This window comes from Callithrix jacchus, chromosome 10 (assembly GCF_049354715.1).
Source record: "Callithrix jacchus isolate 240 chromosome 10, calJac240_pri, whole genome shotgun sequence".
In the NCBI taxonomy this organism is placed as follows: Eukaryota; Metazoa; Chordata; class Mammalia; order Primates; family Cebidae; genus Callithrix; species Callithrix jacchus.
The window spans coordinates 92,124,395-92,147,985 of NC_133511.1; the positions used below are offsets into that span (position 1 = coordinate 92,124,395).

At 38.5% G+C, this 23,591-nt stretch overlaps 1 long non-coding RNA gene across 2 annotated transcripts in view; it reads right to left on the reverse strand.

Annotated features, from left to right (window-relative positions):
* Positions 1-336: 336 nt before the first annotated feature.
* The window catches only part of LOC118145471 (uncharacterized), a 94,952-nt gene continuing 71,697 nt past the window's right edge, over positions 337-23,591 (reverse strand). For both annotated transcript variants that reach the window (XR_013522783.1, XR_004730571.3), the window contains one exon: positions 337-804. This is a non-coding gene — a long non-coding RNA (uncharacterized LOC118145471). The remainder of the gene's footprint in view (positions 805-23,591) is intronic.

Below are 23,591 nucleotides of genomic sequence, written 5' to 3' on the forward strand. Positions count from 1 at the left end.
TCTCACCCATTGCTCTAAAGCAGAGGTCAGCAAATTTTTACTGTAAAGTGCCAGGAAGTAAAGGTTTAAGTCTTTGGGGGCCACATGAGGTCTTTGTTTCTGCTGCTCCTCCTCCACCTCTGCTTTTTTCTTCTCCTTGTTCATTTACAAACTTAAAAACTTTTTTAAAATGGTAATACAGTTTTTCAATTACTAACCTAGGCGGCCCGACAAAACCCCTTGATATACAGAGTTCATCTCTGGAGATGTCTTAGATAAATTTGCATAGCCATCAATGAACCCCCGGGAAGAAAGAAATAGAAACATGAAATACTATCATTTTGAGGTATAATTTTATTAGACCCTCTCTGATGAGTTGAGACACTTCCAGCTGAGGTGTGACAACTGGAAAGCATGCTGAAGGCTGCAAAGTAAAACTAGTATGAGACTAATAGACATCTGGATTATTGGCCTGGACTCTTAAATGGCTGGAGAAACAAACCGACTTTTACATAGTCCATGACTAACTAAGCCAGTATACTAAAAAGATTATGCTTTGGAATTAATGACTAAGGGTGTGAATATATTCTTGGAGAGTTGTAATCCTCGAAGGAGCTTTCTGTTTTAGTCATAGATTATGCTATAGTAACAATTACCTCAAACTTCTGTGGCTTAACAGGATAAAGACTTATGTATCATATGGACAGCCTGATGGACAGCTTTCCTAGAGAGCTCCCCTGTGCAGCTCTCCTCCAATTTATCACTCAGGGATCCAGGCTCCTTCCGTCTTGTGATGTCATCATCTTTAATGTATAACCTCCACATCTGCATGGAAAGGAAAAAAATAACACAGGCAATTAGTCAGGATAGTATAGTCAGGCCTGAAATTTGCACTCATTACTTCCTCTCATTTGCATTGGTCAGAATCTGTTTATAGAGTCTCAAACTAACTCCAAAAAGCTAGGAAATGTAGATGTAATATGTACTCAGGAAAAAAAAAATATTGTTTAATATCTGCACAGTCCTGGCCATGCTCCCTTTACTTACATGCAGGTATTCAGCAGCTTTGGGAGCAGCACACATAGCTTCTGGAAAGATCTGGAACAGCAAGAGGGTAGCCACAGCAGTGGCAAGCATGTACCACAACTTTAAACGTCAATTTTTATTATAACTTAATTAGAAATGATGGAACGTCAATTTTTATTGTACCACTACTTTAAACGTCATGTACCACAACTTTAAATGTCAATTTTTACTGTAATTTAATTAGTAACTTAATTAGAAATGATGGAAGTGATGGCATTCTAAAACTAGCCAAGAAATCACTCTAGTTCTTAGATTTCTCGTTGCCTCATGTTTGGAACCCAGATGTAATGGGGCCCTTTGAGCTGAGAAAGCTCTGAAGGTTTTCAGAAACTAGAAGGTAGAAAGCAAGAGAAACAAAACACGCTGCCAAGTTAGACAAATGAGGGCTTGAGCAATTTATTTAAATAGTATATTTTAAGAACTTACATATGCTCCAAGCTGGTGAAGTGAACCATATCAATTAGAAGTATATGTGGGTATGTGGGGGGGTGCGGTTTATGAGTGAAGGTGTGTTTATAAACATACTGGAATTGTCTATGCTAATTTCAAGAAACGAAGACCAATTTTCCTAATGTGGTCTGATTAATACAATTAATGTTTGTGGAGTGTCTGTGTGTGTGTGTGTACATATATACACATCTCTTTCTATATAAATATGTTTTATATATATTAAAAACTCTTCTCATTTTGGTACCTAATGGTATCTAAAATCTTGAATCTTCTTCTCACATATACTCTACATATTTGCTATTTTGTGCTCGCACAACTGGCTTTTGGTGGGTAATATTTGCTATCTTATAGTGTCAAGCATATATTCTCCCTCTTACTGGTAACAATAGTAACTTAAATTTTATTTGGAAAACTATACCTTAAAATAAATCAGGGAATAGGGAAATTTAATTTTTTCCTCTGAAGGTTTGATAATTTTAATGTATAAAACAAATTAATAATAGACTAACAGGAAAAAGGCATACATATTTTATTATGTGTACATGTGTGCATAGGAGTCACATAAAATATAAAAACTTAAAGAAAAGCAGAATAGATGATGCTTTTATAACATCTTGAACGGACAGAAGGAATAGGGACTTGGATCATGGTAAAACAGGTATGGGAGGGAGGGAGAGGCTTGGCTAGCAAAGGTGGTCTTGATGTATGAATGAAACCTCACAGGTAGCAGCCCTCAGAGAGAATAGATGGTAAATGTGTCTTTCAGACCTTTAAAAGTGTCAGACTCTCTGGTTATCTAGATTACTAGACTGGACTTGTTTCTATCTCTTTTGAGGCAGGTTCTCCAAGTTTCTTATATTTTATGAAAGGAGTCATCCATCTTTCCAATAAATTATTATTATTTTTATTAAGAACCACCAGGGCTACATGTTGTAGCCTGTAATCCAAGAATACCGAAATGATAAACATTTGAACCTAAATGGGTATAAAGAACTTTATTTTTTGTCATAATATATGTACATATAAAATATATATATATATTTGTTTTCTATTTCACTATACTATTTTTATGTGACTTCTCTCAAATAACTTATTCCTTAACTGATTCTGTTTCTTTGTATGTATAGACATAGTGAATATAATAATATTGTCATCAAACCTCTGATAAATATATTTCTATCTGTAAAGAATATCTTTTTTCTTTCTTATTATTTTAAAGACTTTTTGTGACCTTATGTGGGCAAACAGTTCATGTAAAATTTAAAAGAATGATTTTTTTTAATACAAACTCATCCCTTGATGGTATTTGTTTTATACCCTCCTTAACGGATCTCTAATAATTTAGAATGTCTATTTGGTCCAATTGTTACCAGATAGAGAGAGTTGAAGGCTCCTCTTAATAAAAGGCAAGGACTTTTGATTGAACTTAGGTTCAAGGTCCAACTTAAGAAGGTGAGAGTTCTTCCTAAGACTTAGGAGGGTTACAGGCCCCTCTCAGCAAAGTCCTTCACAGCTAAGGGATGTTAATAGCCCTTCACAGCTATTCTCTTTGAACTAATATGCCTTGCACTCTTTGCTGATGGCTGTGAATTACAGGGTTAGGCATACACAGGATCATGGGACATGGAGAGCTTTTTCCTTCCAAGAGAGGGACACAAGAGCTGATGGGACTGTGGGGAAATGATTTCTTCCTTACCAAAAAGCAGCCACCTGAAATTTTCATTCAGAATCACTGTCATGGATGGGTCTTTCCCAGACCTCCCTGAGCTCTTTCTGTGTTATTCTACAATGGAGAAGGGTACCTTAGCAAAGAATGTGGGTCTAGGACTCCATAAGCCCACAGTTCAAGAAAGCCTGGCAAACTAGTCAGTTGCAAATTTGCTGCACATCCCTGAAACAAAAAACCTGGATGAAATTTCCCTCCTTTTATGCCCTTGGGAACTTGACCTTGTAACCATGGGGTAGTACTTTCTCTTGATTTTCACCATCCAGCGGACAAGAATTTTGGAGTTCCTGTCATAGTTGTCTCTAACATTATCTTGAGCAGTTAAAAGCATTTGCAAGGTCAAAATTGGCTGCTCTAGGTGCCTTCTGGGAAGAGCAATGGGAACTGCCCTGTGTCATCAATTAGTGGCTAAGACTTTGTGGCCTCGGTTTCTAATTCAATTCCTGGCTTAGGGGATGAGTCTTTCCTGATTTGATATCTGCATGATCTTTGCTATTTGTTAATTCTTTCCCCTCCAAAACTGTCTTGAACTTTCCTTTCACTGAGCACCTTAGAGGTTACCTTTAGTAAAGTTCAAAAGCCAGAAATAATTGACTTGACTGTTTAGTCTGGCTAGAGTCTGGTTAAAAGTGAATATTAACAGTCTGGGACTTTGGGGGAAAAATAGAGGAAATGCCACAAACCCATTTTGGAGAAAACCTCTGCTTTCCTCATGAAACCCTAGGAAGTGGAACTGCATAGATCCATCTAAAAATCTAAGATTCTGTTCTGTTGTGCATTGCAACATCTGATGGTTTTGACTTTTGTGAATATTAGCAATTACTTTGCATTATAAGAGAGATTTGGTGTGTACTAATTAGGTAGAAAATATAGTTTTGGAGATAACTAATGGCAGTTATGGGAGGACACTCGGCTCTTTGAATGTTTGGATCGGAGAAGCATGCTCTTGGCCACCTGCAAAGTATAAAGATATCCCCACCACCAGCACCCACCTGCCCCACTGAGAGATAAGACTCCTGTGGGGAATGGGCTAATTGGCTTTGGGTTGCTTTGTAATAAAGCACACAGTAAAATCATTGCACTTTCTTGTTCCATAGTGTTTCACTTTTGGGGATCTAAAATCTGGTGTGAAAATGGGACTGTTAACTTTTGGGGATTTGTTTTGCCTTCCAGTTGTGCCTGCTAATTAAGCCATAGAAACTACATGCTTTAAAGAGAGCCTTAAAAACTGTCAACTGAAAAACCTTACAACTACTGAATCTGCTGCCTGTCTGTGTATTTACATATGTTGTGTGTGTGACGTCTGTATATAAAAGTGCTCCACTTAATTGGCTTAAAAATAATAAGTGCTTAACTCAGATAATTTGTGAGAAAAGTAAAAAGGGTAATGCTGTTTAGTGTATATGACTTAAGTAAACTTTGGGAAACTAAAACAGTTTTACATGCAAGGTATGTAAAGCATAGTGAAACGTGTTTTTGGTCAAAGAGTCTAAGAAGGCATGGAAATGTTAATTTTTTGGCCTGGTTTAGAGGGTTATAGGATTGTTTTAAATTAGATAAGGAAAAGCTGAAGGTTTGAACAAGTTGTGGAAGGTTTGTGAAAATATATCTTGTAAAACAAATTCTGTGTGTGAACATAATGGCTAAAGTTAAAGGAATATTATTCAGTTTTTCCATAAATTGAACATTGGAATAAAAGAACAACACATTTTTCTTAGAGCACTAACCTGCTCTTTAACCAAAAAAAAAGTTATAATAGTGATAAAAGGCTTATAAGAATCTTATCTATGGTCAAACTGATTAAAATTGAGTAGATTTACCTACAAGTTTCTATGAAGAATTGAGGTTGACATTAATAGTACACTAAAGCAAAGGGCAAAATTTGGCTTATTTGGTTTAAAAATCATACAGGAAACATCAAGTATGAAATGATGTTTGGCTTTCTTTACACTGTATTTGTATAAATGTTATTGGTATGTGTTCCAAATTAATGGGAAACTTGTATAATTCTGGTATGACTTAGCATATGTTACTAATAGTTATACTTGTTAGGCAAAATTACTGTATGACATAGAGGTAATCGACTTTCTTTGTCAATTGTGTTTTTGACTGTGGCTGTCCTAAGACATTTTGTCATTCACAGACAATTGTCTTGTTTGGATTCTCTTTAAAATGTGTTCGATAATCATCTATAGGACTTCAACAGGTGCTCTGGAATGCAAGTTACTGACAGCTTTGGTGATTGTGACGTTAGAATAGAGGGAAAACTGTCAGCACTCTCATGAAGAGCTGAAATGTTCATGTATATGAAGCAGAACAGGTGTTAACTCCATGAACTGAACTAGTAGAAGACTGAAGTAATCTTTTTTGATGCTTTGCTTAAAATGGTGCTTTTTTTTGGTTTTTGGAGTCAAGGAAACTTTTCTTTTGAGCTATAGACAGCTTTTAACAATTGAGTAAAGCAAATATCTCCTATGAATGAAATTTAGAGCATATTTATCTAATTTCTCCAAAATTTGAAAACTATTTGTGACTGTTCTTAACTTATGGCAATATAGTTATTTGCATAAGTGCAAGAATAATCTTTTTTTGTTTTTTTGTAACAGGACACAATTGGAGAAACTGGTTATTTTACTAAGTCTTTGATTAGAATGATGTGCTTTCCTGTAAGAAATCAAACTTGACTTGTAAAGTCAATAAAATCCTCTTGGGAAAACTGGCCTCACCCCTCATTTACACAGTTACTGTGTATGTGTAAGTAAAAAATGTCACTTTTTGACAGGCCCAAGAGTCCCAAGTTATCTGGGACCTCAATAGGAGAGAAATTTACCCAACTCAGAGATTTGAGGATAAAAACCCATGACTGGGCTCAGCGTTAAAAAATTCTTATCTGAGATTTCTTCTCTGAAACAGAGTTCCATCAAAGCCAATTTAAAAAGCTTTTGTGAAAAATAATCATTCTTGCTGCACATTATATACATAATCAGGCCAAGTATACTAAAGCAAAATCATTCTTACTATCATTGGTCTTTAGTAAAAATGGAAGATTGGAAAGAGAAAACAATATGTTTTAAGAACTGTGGTACACCTGTCATTAGATTCTAGTTTTATCAATTGTTTTTTAGTTTTTTCCTGCAATTTAGACCAACCCTGCTTATTTCTGATGAACCAACCAATGATCTCTGCTCAGAAGATGCAAGAGGGATGGGTAATGTAAAAATAGGGACCAATATTCTAATTCTGGGCACATACTGGAATTAGCTAGCAACCCACATCAGCTTGGTTCCAGCAATTGTCCAGTTCATGGAAAGCCTTCTTATTTAGTTTACTTGGAATAGTTTTACTTATTTTGCTTTACCATTATAGAATATATTGCTGTTGTACTCTTCGTGTGGGAATGCAGTATTAGCTTACTGAATGTTTTCTTAAATTGAACACTTGTTAGTCTTTCAGATGTCACCTTTTGTTAGAACTCAGAGTTACTAATAACTCTTACCATACTGGTGCTTTCTAACTGAGCTCCTCTCTACCCCAAATAGAAGAAGCCCTAAGAGTTAGGCAAGAATATCATCACCCCTATTCAGCCAGAAGAAGTTACAGAAGATGGATCTTCGTCCCTCTACAATTTTTAAGATTAAGTGTTCCCTTGTAAAACAGAGGGAGGAAATGTGTTAGAGTTGTTTGAAGCAGAGTGACTCCATCTTCAATAAGGGCTAGGTAAAATAAGGCTGAGACCTACTGGGCTGCACTCCCAGGAGGGTAGGCATTCTAAGTCACAGGATGGGACAGGAGGTCGGCAAAAGGTACAGGTCACAAAGACCTTGCTGATAAAAAGATGTGGTAAAGAAGCGGGCCAAAACCCACCAAAACCAAGATGGCAATGAAAATCACTTGTAGTCAGCTTCACTGCTCCTAACACACTTGCATTAGCATGGTAAAAGGCACTCCCACCAGTGTCATGGCAGTTTACGGATGACATGGCAATGTCAGTATGTTACCTTATATGCTCTGAAAGGGGAGGAACACTCAGTTCCAGGAATTTCTCACTCCTTTCCTGGAAATCTCATGAATAATTCACCCCTTGTTTAGCATATAAACAAGAGTGACTACCTTTATCCTTTCTCCTGCTAAATTACAGAGGATTGAAAAGTTCCTTCAGACCCCAAATAAACTTGTTTATGGAGGCCTGGGGAGCTTCATCAGACCCCCAATAAAACTTGTTTATCCTAAATGGGTCCTGTTAAGAATTTCTTCATTATTTTGTGTTGCTTTAATGCCCAGGAAAGGCCTAGGCAAAACCCTTGGTGGGCTTTTGTTACATTTCAGCCTTTGTATAAGGGCGCTGGCTCTTTCATCTTTTAATATTTAACTTAAGCACTCAGTCATTACTGGAACTGTATGGATGCCTGTGTTAGAGACCTGGCCTGCCACAGTCCGGTATAAGGTATCTCCTGAAGTTGCAATCATCTATTGGCCAGGGCTGCAGTTACCTAAAGACTTGACTGAGGCTGGGGAATCTACTTCCAAGGCTACTCATTTGGGGGCTTACAAGTTAGAATTAGTTTTGGTGGGAAGCTGTAGCTTCCAAAAGGCCTCTCCACAGGACTACTTGAGCATCCTCGTGGCATGGCAGTGGCTTCTCCCAGAGCAGATCCATGATTGCACAGAGGATGTTGCAATGCCTTTATGACCTAGTCTTGTGAGTCATACATTGTCACCTCCATCATACTTTATTAGTCATAAAGAAAATAAAAATGCCTTACCCCAAAATATATTTCTTTGACATATTTTGAGATGGCTGCAGCAAACAGAAGTAACATGCAAAGCTGGTTTTTGTTGGGGAGATTTGCATCTAATGAGACGCTGCATTGATGCAGCCTCCCCTCGTCCATATCTAGAAAAAAATTAACTGTAAATCTGATACTTATATACATCTGAAAGAGACGTTTATCATCTATTCTCTCTAAGGGTTGCTACCTGTGAGGTTTACTCTACATAACAAGAACACCTTTGCTAGCCAAGCCTCCTCTTCTCTACCTCTCATAATCTGTTTGGCCACTAAAACCTGATTTACCACCGTAAACCGATTTTGACCATGCTTTAAGCCACCATTCTATCTGTAACCTCAAGTTGGTATATAATCTTCTGCACCCCATTAGGGATGGGGTAATCACTCTGTGATTCTTCTCACACACACATTAGTACATTTTATATGCATTTTCTCAATTTAAGCTGCCTTTTGTAATTTGAATTTTCAGTAAATCTTCAGAGGGCAAAGAGGAAGTTTTTCCTTGGCTCCTACAGTCACATAGACCGGCTATCATTCATTTTGGGAGAAGACTATACATTGACATAAATACCAGGAGGCGAATATCGTGGAGGCCATTTTGGAAACTGACTACTACTTAGTGACTGAATTTCATTAATGTTCACCAGTGCAGTTCCTTTAACCATATGCCAGCCAATGGACCATGTAGGCTACACTAATAAAGTGTTGCTACGAATGGGAGGAAGGTACAAAGCAACATTCAGTAATTTTTTTCAAATTACATGTGACATCTTTCCTCATTTCATGTGCCAAGAGTCCAGTGTGTTCTCTATGAATGTGTGTTCCAAGTTTTTTAAAATTATAACCCTATTGAAACATCATTAATTAAAAAATAGAAGGTACTGTATTCCTGAAGCCAATGTAGAAAAACTTAACTTCACTAAAGTAAGCCCTCCGCTCTCTTGCTTTTCACAGACTCAGACCCAAGCCACTTATACTAACTCAGTCCACACAATCCATCACACGCTGTTTTCAACTCCACTCAACCTCAATCTCACTTTGACATTGTTTTTCTATGACCTTGGTGCCCTCCTTAACCAGACATCAATGAATCCCTCCAGTTTCCTCTACCCACACATCCTCAAAAACTGTTTATATGGTTGACTCTGTGAAATATGAGGGCCAAGCAGTGCTGCTTCTGTGCTCTCATAAAATTATGTAGTACTGAATGAAGAAAATGTACACCCACTCTCTCTCTTCTGGGCAGAACACAGGGTAGTTCGGACCTGGTGAGGATGACAGAGGGAACAGTGTTTCATTAGTGCCTTGATGTTGACAATTTTTTTTTCCCGAGTCAGAGTCTCAATCTGTTGCCCAGGCTAGAGTGCAGTGATGTGATCTTGGCTTACTGCAACCTCCACCTTCAAGGTTCAAGCAATTCTCCTGCCTCAGCCTCCCAAGTAGCAGGGATTACAAGCACATGCCACCACACCCGGCTAATTTCTGTATTTTTAGGAAAGACAGGGTTTCACCATATTGGCCAGACTGTCTCAAACTCCTGACCTCATGAGCTACTGCTCCAAGCCAATGTTGGTATTTTTAGGAGTACTAGGAGACCAGATAGACAGCAGGGATTTTGTGGTAATGGTCAGAGGTAGAGACGCCAGTGAGATTCTTTGATGGACTTACATGGATAAGAAAATTGATAAGAGAATACATCAGAAAAGAGGAAAAAAGTAGAATAAATTATTTACTAACTATCAATGGTATACTTAGTATACATGTGAAAAGTCCTCTAGGGAATCCCTGAAATAACTAAGAGATAATTTGAGGAAATCTGGAAGTCACATAAGAGAAAGTCAAAGCAAATATCATTAAATTAAATTTGACATTATTAGGGCATTAAAATATCCCTACTGCATTTCAAGTATTGTATTACCCTTTAATTCCCCTTCTAAAGAAAAGACTAAGCCTAAAATCTAGGGTTGGGTACAAATACAGCTGGAAGTTAAGCAGCTGTGTAGATGTGATGAGAGAAAAATAATAGAGCAAGGCTGTCCAACAGAACATTCTACATGGATGGAAATGTTTCATACCTGCACAATCTGAGAGCCAATAGGCGTATGTGGCTCAAGAGCACTTGCAATGTGATTAGTGCAGTTGAGGTACAAAATGTTTAGTTTTATTTCATTTGTTTAAGTTGAACACAGTTTCACTATACACATTGGAAGTGCTCTTTAGCCACATTGGCTACTGGCTACAAGATTCAACAGTGCAGCTATAGAGACATGGAGGCAAATAAGCCTGATAGTGCCTAAAGACAGCACCATTGTTACCACCACCACCATTGTCAATATAGGCATCATCATAGTCATGATCATCACCACTATCATCATCATTATCATCATCACTGATATATTAGCTCTTACAAATATCTCCTCTCACTGGAATCCTGCAGTAATTAATTTCTTTAATCATCTATCTGCTTTCATTCTTGTGCCCTTCCAATGTACTACAACCAGAATGACCTTGATAAAAGCAAATATAATTATACCACTGTTCTGCTTAAAATCTTGGAATAACCCTCCATTAATTCAGGATAAAGTACAAGCTCCATAGCCAGGCTCGTATGTTCCCTTTCCTACTCCTTATCCAGTTTCACAGGAGTTTGATTCTTGCCTATTTCCCTGGCATTATCTCTAGTTATTTTTTCATGTATTCTATATTTCAAAGATACAAATTTTTATTTATTTACTTAACTATGTCATGCATTCTTTCATTTTTGTTTTTTTTTTAGTTGCATTTTAGGTTTTGGGGTACATGTGTAGAACATGCAAGATAGTTGCATAGGTACACACGTGGCAGTGTGATTTGCTGCCATCCTCCCCTTCACCCTCATCTGGCATTTCTCCCCATGCTATCCCTCCCCAGCTCCCCCCCTGCTGTCCCTCCCCTATTCCCCGCAATAGACCCCAGTGTGTAGTGCTTCCCTCCCTGTGTCCATGTGTTCTCATTGTTCATCACCCGCCTATGAGTGAGAACATGCGGTATTTCATTTTCTGTTCTTGTGTCAGTTTGCTGAGAATGATGTTCTCCAGATTCATCCATGTCCCTACAAACGACACGAACTCACCATTTTTGATTGCTGCATAATATTCCATGGTGTATATGTGCCACATTTTCCCAGTCCAGTCTATCGTTGATGGGCATTTGAGTTGATTCCACGTCTTTGCTATTGTAAACAGTGCTGCAATGAACATTCATGCGCATGTGTCCTTATAGTAGAATGATTTATAATCCTTTGGATATATACCCAGTAATGGGATTGCTGGGTCAAATAGAATTTCTATTTCTAGGTCCTTGAGGATTTGCCACACTGTCTTCCATAATGGTTAAACTAATTTACACTCCCACCAGCAGTGTAAAAGTGTTCCTATTTCTCCACATCCTCTCCAGTAGCTGTTGTCTCCAGATTTTTTAATGATCTCCATTCTAATAGGCGTGAGATGGTATCTCAATGTAGTTTTGATTTGCATTTCTCTAATGACCAGTGATGATGAGCATTTTTTCATATGATTGTTGGCCTCATATATGTCTTCTTTTGTAAAGTGTCTGTTCATATCCTTTGCCCATTTTTGAATGGGCTTGTTTGTTTTTTTCTTGTAAATCTGTTTTAGTTCTTTGTAAATTCTGGATATCAGCCCTTTGTCAGATGGGTAGACTGCAAAAATTTTTCCTCATTCTGTTGGTTGCCGATTCACTCTAATGACTGTTTCTTTTGCCGTGCAGAAGCTGTGGAGTTTGATTAGGTCCCGTTTGTCTATTTTGGCTTTGTTGCCCATACTTTTGGTGTTTTTGTCATGAAGTCCTTGCCTACTCCTATGTCCTGAATGGTTTTGCCTAGATTTTCTTCTAGGGTTTTTATGGTGCCAGGTCTTATGTTTAAGTCTTTAATCCATCTGGAGTTAACTGTAGTGTAAGGTGTCAGGAAGGGGTCCAGTTTCTGCTTTCTGTACATGGCTAGCCAGTTTTCCCAACACCATTTATTAAACAGGGAATCCTTTCCCCATTGCTTGTTTTTGTCAGGTTTGTCAAAGATCAGATCGTTGTAGATATGTTGTGTTTCCTCTGAGGCCTCTGTTCTGTTCCATGGGTCTATATCTCTGTTTTGGTACCAGTACCATGCTGTTTTGCTTTCTGTAGCCTTGTAGTATAGTTTGAAGTCCAGTAGTGTGATGCTTCCTGCTGTGTTCTTTTTGCTTAGAATTGACTTGGCTACGTGGGCTCTCTTTTGGTTCCATATGAAGGTTAAGATAGTTTTTCCAGTTCTGTGACGAAAGTCATTGGTAGCTTGATGGGGATAGCATTGAGTCTGTAAATTACTTTGGGAAGTATGGCCATTTTCACAATATTGATTCTTCCTAACCATGACCATGGAATATTTCTCCATCTGTTTGTGTCCTCTCTTATTTCATTGAGCAGTGGTTTGTAGTTCTCCTTGAAGAGGTCCTTTACATTCCTTGTTAGTTGTATTTCTAGGTATTTTATTCTCTTTGTAGCAATTGTGAATGTCAGTTCGTTCTTGATTTGGCTCTCTTTCAGTCTCTTATTGGTGTATAGGAATGCTTGTGATTTTTGCACATTGATTTTGTATCCTGAGACTTTGCTGAAGTTGCTTACCAGTTTCAGGAGGTTTTGGGCTTAGACAATGGGGTCTTCTAGATATACTATCATGTCGTCAGCAAATAAAGACAATTTCCTTTCCTATTTGAATGCCCTTTATTTCTTTTTCTTGCCTCATGGCTCTAGCTAGAACTTCCAGTACTATATTGAATAGGAGTGGTGAGAGAGGACATCCTTGTCTAGTGCCAGATTTCAAAGGGAATGCTTCCAATTTTTGCCCATTCAGTATGATATTGGCTGTTGGTTTGTTGTAAATAGCTTTTATTATTTTAGGATATGTTCCATCAGTACCGAGTTTATTGAGGGTTTTTAGCATAAAGGGCTGTTGAATTTTGTCAAAGGCCTTCTCTGCATCAGTTGAAATAATCATGTGGTTTTTGTTTTTGGTTCTGTTTATGTGGTGAATTACGTTTATAGACTTGTGTATGTTGAACCAGCTTTGCATCCTCGGGATGAATCCTACTTGATCATGGTGGATAAGCTTTTTGATATGCTGTTGCAATTGGCTTGCCAGTATTTCATTGAAGATTTTTGCATCTATGTTCATCATGGATATTGGCCTGAAGTTTTCTTTTCTTGTTGAGTCTCTGCCGGGTTTTGGTATCAGGATGATGTTGGTCTCATAAAATGATTTGGGAAGGATTCCCTCTTTTTGGATTACTTGGAATAGTTTCAGAAGGAATGGTAACAGTTCCTCTTTGTGTGTCTGGTAGAATTTGGCTGTGAACCCATCTGGACCCGGGCTTTTTTTGTTTGGTAGGCTCTTAATTGCTGCCTCAACTTCAGACCTTGTTATTGGTCTATTCATAGTTTTGGCTTCCTCCTGGTTTAGGCTTGGGAGGACATAAGTGTCCAGGAATTTATCCATTTCTTCCAGGTTTACTAGTTTATGTGCATAGAGTTGTTTGTAATATTCTCTGATGATGGTTTGAATTTCTGTGGAATCTGTGGTGATTTCCCCTTTATCGTTTTTTATTGCATCTATTTGTTTATTCTCTCTTTTATTTTTTATTAATCTGGCTAGTGGTCTGTCTATTTTGTTGATCTTTTCAAAAAACCAGCTCTTGAATTTATAGATGTTTTGAAGGGTTTTTCGTGTCTCTATGTCCTTCAGTTCTGCTCTGATCTTAGTTATTTCTTGTCTTCTTCTAGGTTTTGAGTTTTTTTGATCTTGCTCCTCTAGCTCTTTCAATTTTGATGATAGGGTGTCAATTTTGGATCTCTCCACTCTTCTCATGTGGGCACTTGTTGCTATATATTTTCCTCTAGAGACTGCTTTAAATGTGTCTCAGAGATTCTGGTATGTTTTGTCTTTGTTCTCATTGGTTTCGAAGAACTTCTTTATTTCTGCCTTCATTTCATTGTTTACCCAGTCAACATTCAAGAGCCAGTTGTTCAGTTTCCATGAAGCTGTGCAGTTCTGGGTTGGTTTCTGAATTCTGGGTTCTAACTTGATTGCACTATGGTCTGAGAGACTGTTATGATTTCAGTTGTTTTGCATTTGCTGAGGAGTGATTTATTTCCAATTATGTTGTCAATTTTAGAGTAGGTGTGATGTGGTGCTGAGAGGATTGTATATTCTGTGGATTTGGGGTAGAGAGTTCTGTAAATGTCTATCAGGTTTGCTTGTTCCAGGTGTGAGTTCAAGTCCTGGAAATCCTTGTTAATTTTCTGTCTGGTTGATCTGTCTAATATTGACAGTGGAGTGTTAAGGTCTCCCACTATTATTGTGTGGGAGTCTAAGTCTCTTTGTAAGTCATTAAGAACTTGCCTTATATTCTTAATGTATATTGCCTTATATATATATATACAGGTGCTCCTGTATTGGGTCCATATATATTTAGGATCATTAGCTCTTTTTGTTGTATCGATCCTTTTACCATTATGTAATGTTTTTCTTTGTCTCTTTTGATCTTTGCTACCTTAAAGTCTATTTTATCAGAGACGAGAATTGCAACTCCTGCTTTCTTTTGCTCTCCATTTGCTTGGTAAATCTTCCTCCATCCCCTTATTTTGAGCCTTTGTGTATCCTTGCATGTGAGATGGGTTTCCTGGATACAGCACACTGATGGGTTTTGGCTTTTTATCCAATTTGCCAGTCTGTGTCTTTTGATTGGTGCATTTAGCCCATTTACATTTAGGGTTAATATTGTTATGTGTGAATTTGATACTGCCATTTTGATGCTAGCTGGCTGTTTTGCCCATTAGTTGATGTAGATTCTTCATTTTGTTGATGCTCTTTAGCATTTGGTATGTTTTTGGAATGGCTGGTGCTGGTTGTTCCTTTCTGTGTGTAGCGCCTCTTTCAGGAGCTCTGGTAAAGCAGGCCTGGTGGTGACAAAATCTCTGAGTACTTGCTTGTTCACAAAGGATTTTATTTTTCCTTCACTTATAAAGCTCAGTTTGGCTGGATATGAAATTCTGGGTTGAAAGTCCTTTTCTTTAAGAATGTTGAATATTGGCCCCCACTCTCTTCTGGCTTGTAGGGTTTCTGCCAAGAGATCTGCTGTGAGTCTGATGGGCTACCCTTTGTGGGTGACCCAACCTCTCACTCTGGCTGCCCTTAGCATTTTCTCCTTTATTTCAACCCTGGTGAATCTGACGATTATGTACCTTGGGGTTGCTCTTCTTGTGGAGTATCTTTGTGGTGTTCTCTGTATTTCCTGGACTTGAATATTGGCCTGCCTTGCTAGGTTGGGGAAATTTTCCTGGATAATATCCTGAAGAGTATTTTCCAGCTTGGATTCATTCTCTTTGTCACATTCAGGTACACCTGTCAAATGTAGATTAGGTCTCTTCACATAGTCCCACATTTCTTGGAGACTTTGTTCATTCCTTTTTGTGCTTGTATCTCTAATCTTGTCTTCTTGTTTTATTTCATTGAGTTGATCTTTGACTTCTGATATCTTTTCTTCTGCTTGGTCAATTCGACTTTTGAGACTTGTGCATGCTTCACGAAGTTCTCTTGTTGTGTTTTTCAGCTCCACCAATTCACTCATATTCTTCTTTAAGTTGTCCATTTTTGTTATCATTTCCTCAAATCTTTTTTAAAGGTTCTTAGTTTCTTTGCATTGAGTTAGAACGTGTTCTTTTAGCTCACAGAAGTTTCTCATTACCCACCTTCTGAAGTCTGATTCTGTTATTTCTTTGCACTCATTCTCCATCCAGCTTTGTTCCCTTGCTGGCGAGGTATTCCAGTTTCCGGTGTTTTCCTCCTTTTTGCTCTGGTTTCTTCCTTTGCTCAGATTTATCCACCTGTCATCTGAATAGTTGCTGACTTTCCGATTGGGTCTCTCAGTGGACGTCCAGATTGTTGATGATGAATTATTTCTGTTTCTTAGTTTTCCTTCTAACAGTCTAGCCCCTCTGCTGTAGGACTGCTGAAGTCCACTCCAGGCCCTGCTTGCCTGGGGAACACCTGTAGCAGCTGTGGAACAGTGAGGGGTGCTACCAGTTTCTTCTTCTGCTATCTTTGTCCCAGAATGATGCCCGCCAAATGTCAGTCTGATCAGTCCTTTGTGTGGTGACTCTTTGGAGACAGGGGTCAGGGAGCTGCTTGAGGAGACAGTCTGTACTTTATAGGCTCAAGTGCTGAGCTGTGAGCTCTGTTGTTCATTCAGGGCTGCTAGGCAGGTACGTTTAAGCCTGCTGCAGCAGAACCTATAAAGCCCCTTTTTTTCCTCAGGTGCTCTGTTCTGGAGAGTTAGGGCTTTATTTATGAGTATCCATAACACTCTCCTGCCCAGCAAGGAGGCAGTCTAGTCAATGCCTGCTTGCAGAGGCTATGCTGGGCTGCTCTGGGCTCTGCCATGCTGCCGTGGGCTCCACCCTATTGCCGTGGGCTCTGCCCTGTTGCTGTGGGCTCTGCCCTGCTGCCTTGTGTATTTCTGTGTAGTCCTGTTTATATGGGTGTGGTTAGAACTCTCTCTGTTATGGCAGGTTGCCTTGGCAATGGCAGGCTGCATCAGCAATGGCAGAGTATCTCCATGGGGGTGGAGTGCCTAGGTAATGGTGGACGCCCCTCCCCCACCAAGCTGCACCGTCCTGGGTTCAGGTGTGCTTGCTGTGAAACTCTCAACCCCAAGGGTTTCCAATTGCTGTTTTGTTTGTTTTTGTGGGGGTGGGACCCACTGAGCCTGATCACCTGGCTCCCTGCCTCAGAGCCCTTTTTTTTTTTTTTTTAAAGTTGAAGGGTTGACTGTCTCCCCGGTGTTCCAGTCACCTGCTGAAAGGCCACTGGGATCTGTGTGATTTCCTGTGCAGCGACCCACTGTGCCAGCTGCAACAATGTCACTGCCTGGGACTCTCCTGGCCTGGCTTACTGTTTAAGTCCCGTTTAATCAAATGAATGTGCTAATCTGCCTTCCCAAATCTCAAATTGGTGCTTTAACAGGGCAACCAGACCAGTGTATTTGGTATGGAGTGCCACTGCACTGCGGCGTTGGCCAAAACAGTTGCCCTGGTCCAAACAGCCGCACCGGCCCAAACAGTCATGCTGGCGGCCCGTGGGGCTCCTACACCTGGAATCTCCTGGTCTGTGGGCAATAAAGATCCGTCTGGAAATGCGGCATCCACTCACTCTCTATGCTTTCACTGGGACTTCATTTTTATTTTTAGTCTCCAGGTTTGTGTATTTCCTCTCACTATAAGATTTTCCCCTCCTTTCTTTTTTGGGCACATCTAGGCCTTCTGCAGGTCTCAGCTTAAAAGGCACATTTTTCATATAGCTTTACCTGAATCTTTTGGGTGAGGGAGGTAAGGTATAATAGTTATACTCCCCTAAAGTACCTGGATTAAGCTTATTATAAAACATAGCAGACTTTGTTGAAACTACTCACTTAATATCAATTGTCCTCATACTGTGAACTTCATGAGAGCCCTGCATTTGTCTATCATTTTAAAATGTGTACTTTAACTAGAATTTCTCAAATACTTGTACAAAACAAGTATTTCATGAATGCCAGCTAAACAGATAAATGAAGAAATACTTCAGCCCCCAGTTTCCCTACCATTGCTACCACCTCCTGCCATCCCTAGAGAGTAGTACCACAGGCTCTAGTCCTGTTCTTACTTCCATTTATTTTAAATCTTTCTGCTTCCTAGGTTCATCTGATTAACAAATTCTTGCTGCTCTTGGTTGCTAATTGCAATAAATTACATTATCAAGATGAATATCTGCATCTAATCAATGTCATAATGAAGATTTATTGATTTGATGGCAAAGTTATTCTAAATGGAAATTTCTTACAATTGACAAGTGGGTGAGGAGGAAAGCTCAGGACAAGAGGATCTCTCATTTTCATTCTCTAAGTCATTGCCTGCCTTGTAAATGGTCACCTGCTCTGCTTATACATATAATTTGGTCTTAGATTTTTTTGTTTTTGAACACATGTTGAAAATGGGAATTGAACATACTTTAAGGATACTTAGAACTGGAAATACCAATTAAGTTGGAAGAGGGTGGAGGTTCAGCATAATGAAACAGAGTTGAGGCATTTCAGATGAAAGAATTAGAAACAGTACACAGTGCGGCCTTCAGTCTGTGGCCAAAGGCCTAGGAGTCCTGGCAGATCATTGGTGTAGGTCCAAGAGTCCAAAAACTGAAGAACTTGGAGTCTAATGTTTAAGGACAGGAAGCATCCAGCATGGGAGAAAGATGAAGTCCAGAAGACTCATCAGGCCTAGTAGTTCCAACTTCTGATGCTTTATTCTAGCCATGTTGGTAGCTGATTACATGGTGCCTACCTAGATTGAGGGTGCATTTGCCTCTCCCAGCCCACTGACTCAAGTGTCAATCTCCTTTGGCAACACCCTCACAAATGCATCCAGGAATAATACTTTGCAACCTTCAATTCAATCAAGTTGGCACGACATTAACCATTACAAGTGCAACCTAAGAAATGGGTCAACACCAAGAAGAAGAAAGTTGAGAAGTGGAGAGAAACAGATGATTGATGATAACAAAATGTGAATATCTGTCTTCAGATGTGTGATCTGATGTCTTCCTACTTAACTAGGATTTTTCTCCTTAGACAATCTTAACTGAGTTTGATCACTAGTAAACAACAGTCCTAACTAATTCAGCTGCTGTTCATATAAATCAAACGTGAGATGTCACTGATTAGTAAACTTACTGAAATTCGGGTTTGCATTGTCCTTTATGAGTACTTTTCTAGTTCGAAGTTGCACATTTTCTCTTCTGCAAATTTTACTAGACCAGGCATAATTCAACTCTTGTGTGTTGGTTGTTAATTTGTCATTGACATATATGAGTAGCTATTCAGATTCATGCCCGATGAGGTTGAGACATAAGATGGAGCATTTTGCATGAAGAGAAGGAAAAGCAAGAGACAGATTGAAGCAGGTACCAAAAAGTGACTGAAAGCCCATAAGTAAAAAATTCTATTATTAGGAAAAAATATTTCTAGAGAAACTAAAACTAAAAGAGTTTTTCCACGTTTGACTTTGTTTCAACCTCACAATTCGTGAAGTATTTTACTGAACATGCTAAAACTTGTAGAGATGAGGAAGCTGAGGCAAAGATAGAAACAACCTGCCTGTCGATACAATGGCAAAGAATAGAGCAAAGGTATAAACCCAGAGAGTTCAGAGCCATAGTCATGTTCTGCTAACCACTACTTTAGTGGTCTTCAAAGTGACATCTGCAGACTCCTGAGTGTTCTTGAGATCTTTCCATGAGATCCATGAGGCCAACATTATTTTCCTAAAAACACTAAGGCATGATTTGCCTTTTTCATAGCAACATTTGTGCTCATGAAGCAAAATATTTGTGGGTAAACTGCTGGAGCCATTGCACAGATCAATGCAGTGGCATCAAACTGTACTGTATTGTGTTCTTCACACACTCAGAAAACAATAAAACTCTTAATGCCAAGGACATTAATATTATACTTGACAAAGCAGTAAAATTATTAAGCATATTAATATCTCAACACTTGCATATATGTCTTTTCAGTATTCTGTGTATGATGAAATAAAAAGTACACATAAGGAATTTATATTGGTTGTGAAATATGATCATTGTCTGAGGGAAAAGCATTGATGTGCTTATTTGAATTGAGAGGTGAACTAGCCTTTTTTTTTTTTTTTTTGAGACAAGGTCTCACTTTGTCACCAGGCTGGAGTGCAATGGCACGATCCTGGCTCACTGAAACCTTTGCCTCCTGGGTTCAAAGAATTCTCCTGCCTCAACCTCCCAAGTAACTAGGATTACAGGTGCACACCACCACGCCCAGCTAATTTTTTTATTTTTTGGTAGAGGCGAAGCTTCACCATGTTAGTCAGGCTGGTCTCCAACTCCTGACCTCAAGTAATTTACCCACCTTGGCCTTCCATAGTAATAGGATTACAGGCATGAGCCACCACGCCCAGCCTTTTTTTTTTCTTTAAATAGAACACCATTTTTATTAGAAAGAATGAGAGCCATATTAAGGATTCTCACATTTGACTATTTTGTAGATAATTTCTCAAAAATCAATGAAGTAAGCCTGAGATGACAGTATTTATGGCCATTCATAAAATTTGAGCTTTTAAGCAAAAACTAGAATATTTGAAAACTTATATTTAGCATTGTACACTTGATAGATTCCTAATAAAGACTCTTCTCAGCCAGGCATGGTGGATTGTACCTGTAATCCCAGCACTTTGGGAGGCAGAAGTGGGTGGATCAGTTGAGGTCAGGAGTTCGAGACCACCCTGGCCAACATAATGAAACCCTATCTCTACTAAAAATACAAAAATTAGCCAGGTGTGGTGGCACACACCTATAGTCCAAGCTAATTGGAAGGCTGAGGCAGTAGAATCACTTGAACCTGGGAGGCGGAGGTTGCAGTGAACCAAGTTTTCACCACTGCACTCCAGCCTAGGTAACAGAGCAAGACTCTGACTCAAACCAAAAAAAAAAAATAGACTCTTCTTGTGGTATCAATGATGACATTAACAAATATAACTTTTTGATATTATAGCATAAAAAGTGTCAGCATTTGAAAGATATGGATAATTCAGTTAACCAATGTTTTTTTAAATGATCAATGCATATTACAAAATTTCTCACAAGTAAATGATTCTTTGAAAGTGCTAAACCTTTGGGTTATAATGCAAGTGTAAGAAGTTCATAATTATGGTTTCAGAGTCTGCTTTGCAACTAACTTTTAAGAAATTACCACTTGTCAAATTTTCAGTGCTGTATCAAAAAAGAGTACATGCAATATTTTGACTTTTCTTACTGTTCTTCAACCAAAATAATCTATCACAACAAACTGAATTCAGAAGCATATATAATAAGCCAGCTAATAAAGAGATTTATAAAAAGTAAAACAATGGCACTGCTCACACTAATTTTTTTATTTTGAAAACAGTTATTTTCATTAAAAATGTTATTTATTTTAACATGTAATAATGTATTCTTATTATTTTAAAATTATTTAATAAACATGTTTTTAAAATTTCTCATTTTTTGTTATTAAGATAGTAAATGGCAATAGATAAAAATTACATAAATAAAAGCTCTTTGGGCTCCTTAATAACTTTTAAGAGCATAAAGGGATGAGACCAAAAATGTTTAAGAATCATGGTGATATTCTGTTTCTCAAACATAAAATAAATGTGGTTATGGTTTTTCCCTCAATAACTTGCCTTTTAGAGGAAAGGGGAAGCTAAAAAGTAAATAAACAAAATACGTATAGTTGGAGAAAATGCTTGAAATAAATGACCCCAAGACTGTGACAATAGTAAACAGAGGGAAAAGGGGAAGTGGGTTAATTTTTCACTGGACTGTTCAGAGAAAGTCTCTCTAGGGATGTGACAGTTAAGCTGAGATGAGAAGAATGATAAGCTGTCAGCAATGCAGCAAGCTAATGGTACAGTCACAGTGGATAGCAATGTAAAGAGGCCAAGGCAGTGTAAAAAGCTTGCATTAGATTTCAGAATTGTATCATCCCAAATCCCATGCTTCACTCTCCTTTGCACAAACCACAGCAGATTTCTCTTAGGCTAGTCGTGCTGTGGCCCTTGGAATAATCCACTTGAAAAACAGAGTGGAGATTGTTTAGAATCTTCCTGAGTGATGGCTTTACATTCAGTTAGTTGGCAGGTTAATCCAGAGTTTGCAAACAGCCTTCCGTTGCTCTGAGGGGTAGAACTCTCAAGAGCAATACTTGTCAGCAGTGCCAGGAAACTGCTGTTGCAAGAAGTAGGAAAAAGAGTGGAAATTAATTTTACAGAGAGAAGATTTAAAGGGGACTTACAAATTATGTAGCTAGTTTTCTATATCTTGGCCCTGGTCTGGAATTTTTTGAAATAAATTATTTGAGCCAGTTTCACTGTGGTTGCAAATATTACATTGTGCGCTGTGGTCTCTGAAGCATGTGCATTTTGCTAAGCTAGGATTCTGTAAAACTGCTGTAAGCTACTGGCGACAGCGGTAGTTCTCACTGAGAGGGTTCTCTCATCTTCTACTCCCCAAGATGCTTATGAAACGCTCAGAGGCAAAAAACGAAAAGACATCTGTGTAGTAAATGAGGAAAACTATAAACATTATTTCATGGAATAATGGAATTTCTTTTTATTTCCAAAAGTCAGATGGTAATACCTATATCACCTCCTGTCTGGAGTGAGCCTTTACAAAGAAGTAGCTGGGCAAACTTTAAAGGAGTGCATGAGTCAGTATCACAGTGCACACCTTCATGTGGAAGCACTAGCTTGGATGCAGAGGGAGAGCGTAAAGGAGAAGCTACACGCTGAGTCCTCATGATACAAAACAGCTGGGTGACTAGGATATTTCAGCAAACCACGATTTGACTCAGTCACATCTCTGACTTACAGCCTTGCAGTTAGGAGCCTGTTTCATGGCTGGATGTGTAAGGGAAACCATAAGTACTTTCTCTGCACATAGATGATGAGGCAATTTATCCAGGATTCCCTTTCATTCTTCTCTATGTCACCCTCTCCTTCACAAAAGGAAATTTACTTTCAGAGTTTTTGTTATTGCCCCTGTGCCAGTGATTCAAATTTTTATGTCAAATCCTGGCCTTCCTGGAAGTTAATATTCTTCATGTTTGTCGGTTGGATATTTTACCATATAGCCACATACCCAAAATCCAACCACACATTTAAAATCAATTCCCTACTCTATCGTCACTGTTGATATCATCTCCTGTCTTCTTATGTTTGTGCCTGGCTGCTTTTCTTTTCCAGTTTTGGGAGTCAAAATTGAGAAGCTATTGGTGGTCTGTATGATTGCTTAGCTGAAACCCAACAGTACCACTTATAAGCTTTGAGACAGGAGTGCCTAGAGGTTGTGTGCTTAAACTGAGGCATGCTAAGAGTATACTGAAGTAGTAAACTGGATCCAATTGGGCTTGATTCTCTGTGCTAGGACAATAAAGTTGTAAGAGAGCAGAGCCAAGATGAGATTCCTTAGATGAAATCACCTTAATAAAACGACTTAAGTAGGAGAAAATTTATGAATTTCAATTTGCTTAATTCTCTGAAATAGGCCTGGGATTTGTTTTTTCTTCAAAATAGTGCTTCAGGTCTTCTTTCAGTTCTGTGAAATACCCCAGGATTTCTCGAATTAATTTCTCTTTTTGAAGAGGTTGAATAAGGAAGGACGAGGGAGCTGAAATTAACCTGAAGGTTTTTGCCTTTATTTTTGTTTTTGTTTTTCAACTAGAAGAACCAAATTAATACACAGAACAACTTAAAAATCTGAGTTACATAAAAATCCAATAAATTTATTAGATAAAACTGATAAGTGGTGCTGCTCTAATTAAAGTGGGTGTGAGGGACTTCTGTAAGCTCAGTGCTCTCTCTCTTTCTTCCTCTCTCTCTCTCTCCCGTGCTCTGTGATGAGAGAGGCACTAAATCTTGGCACTCTGA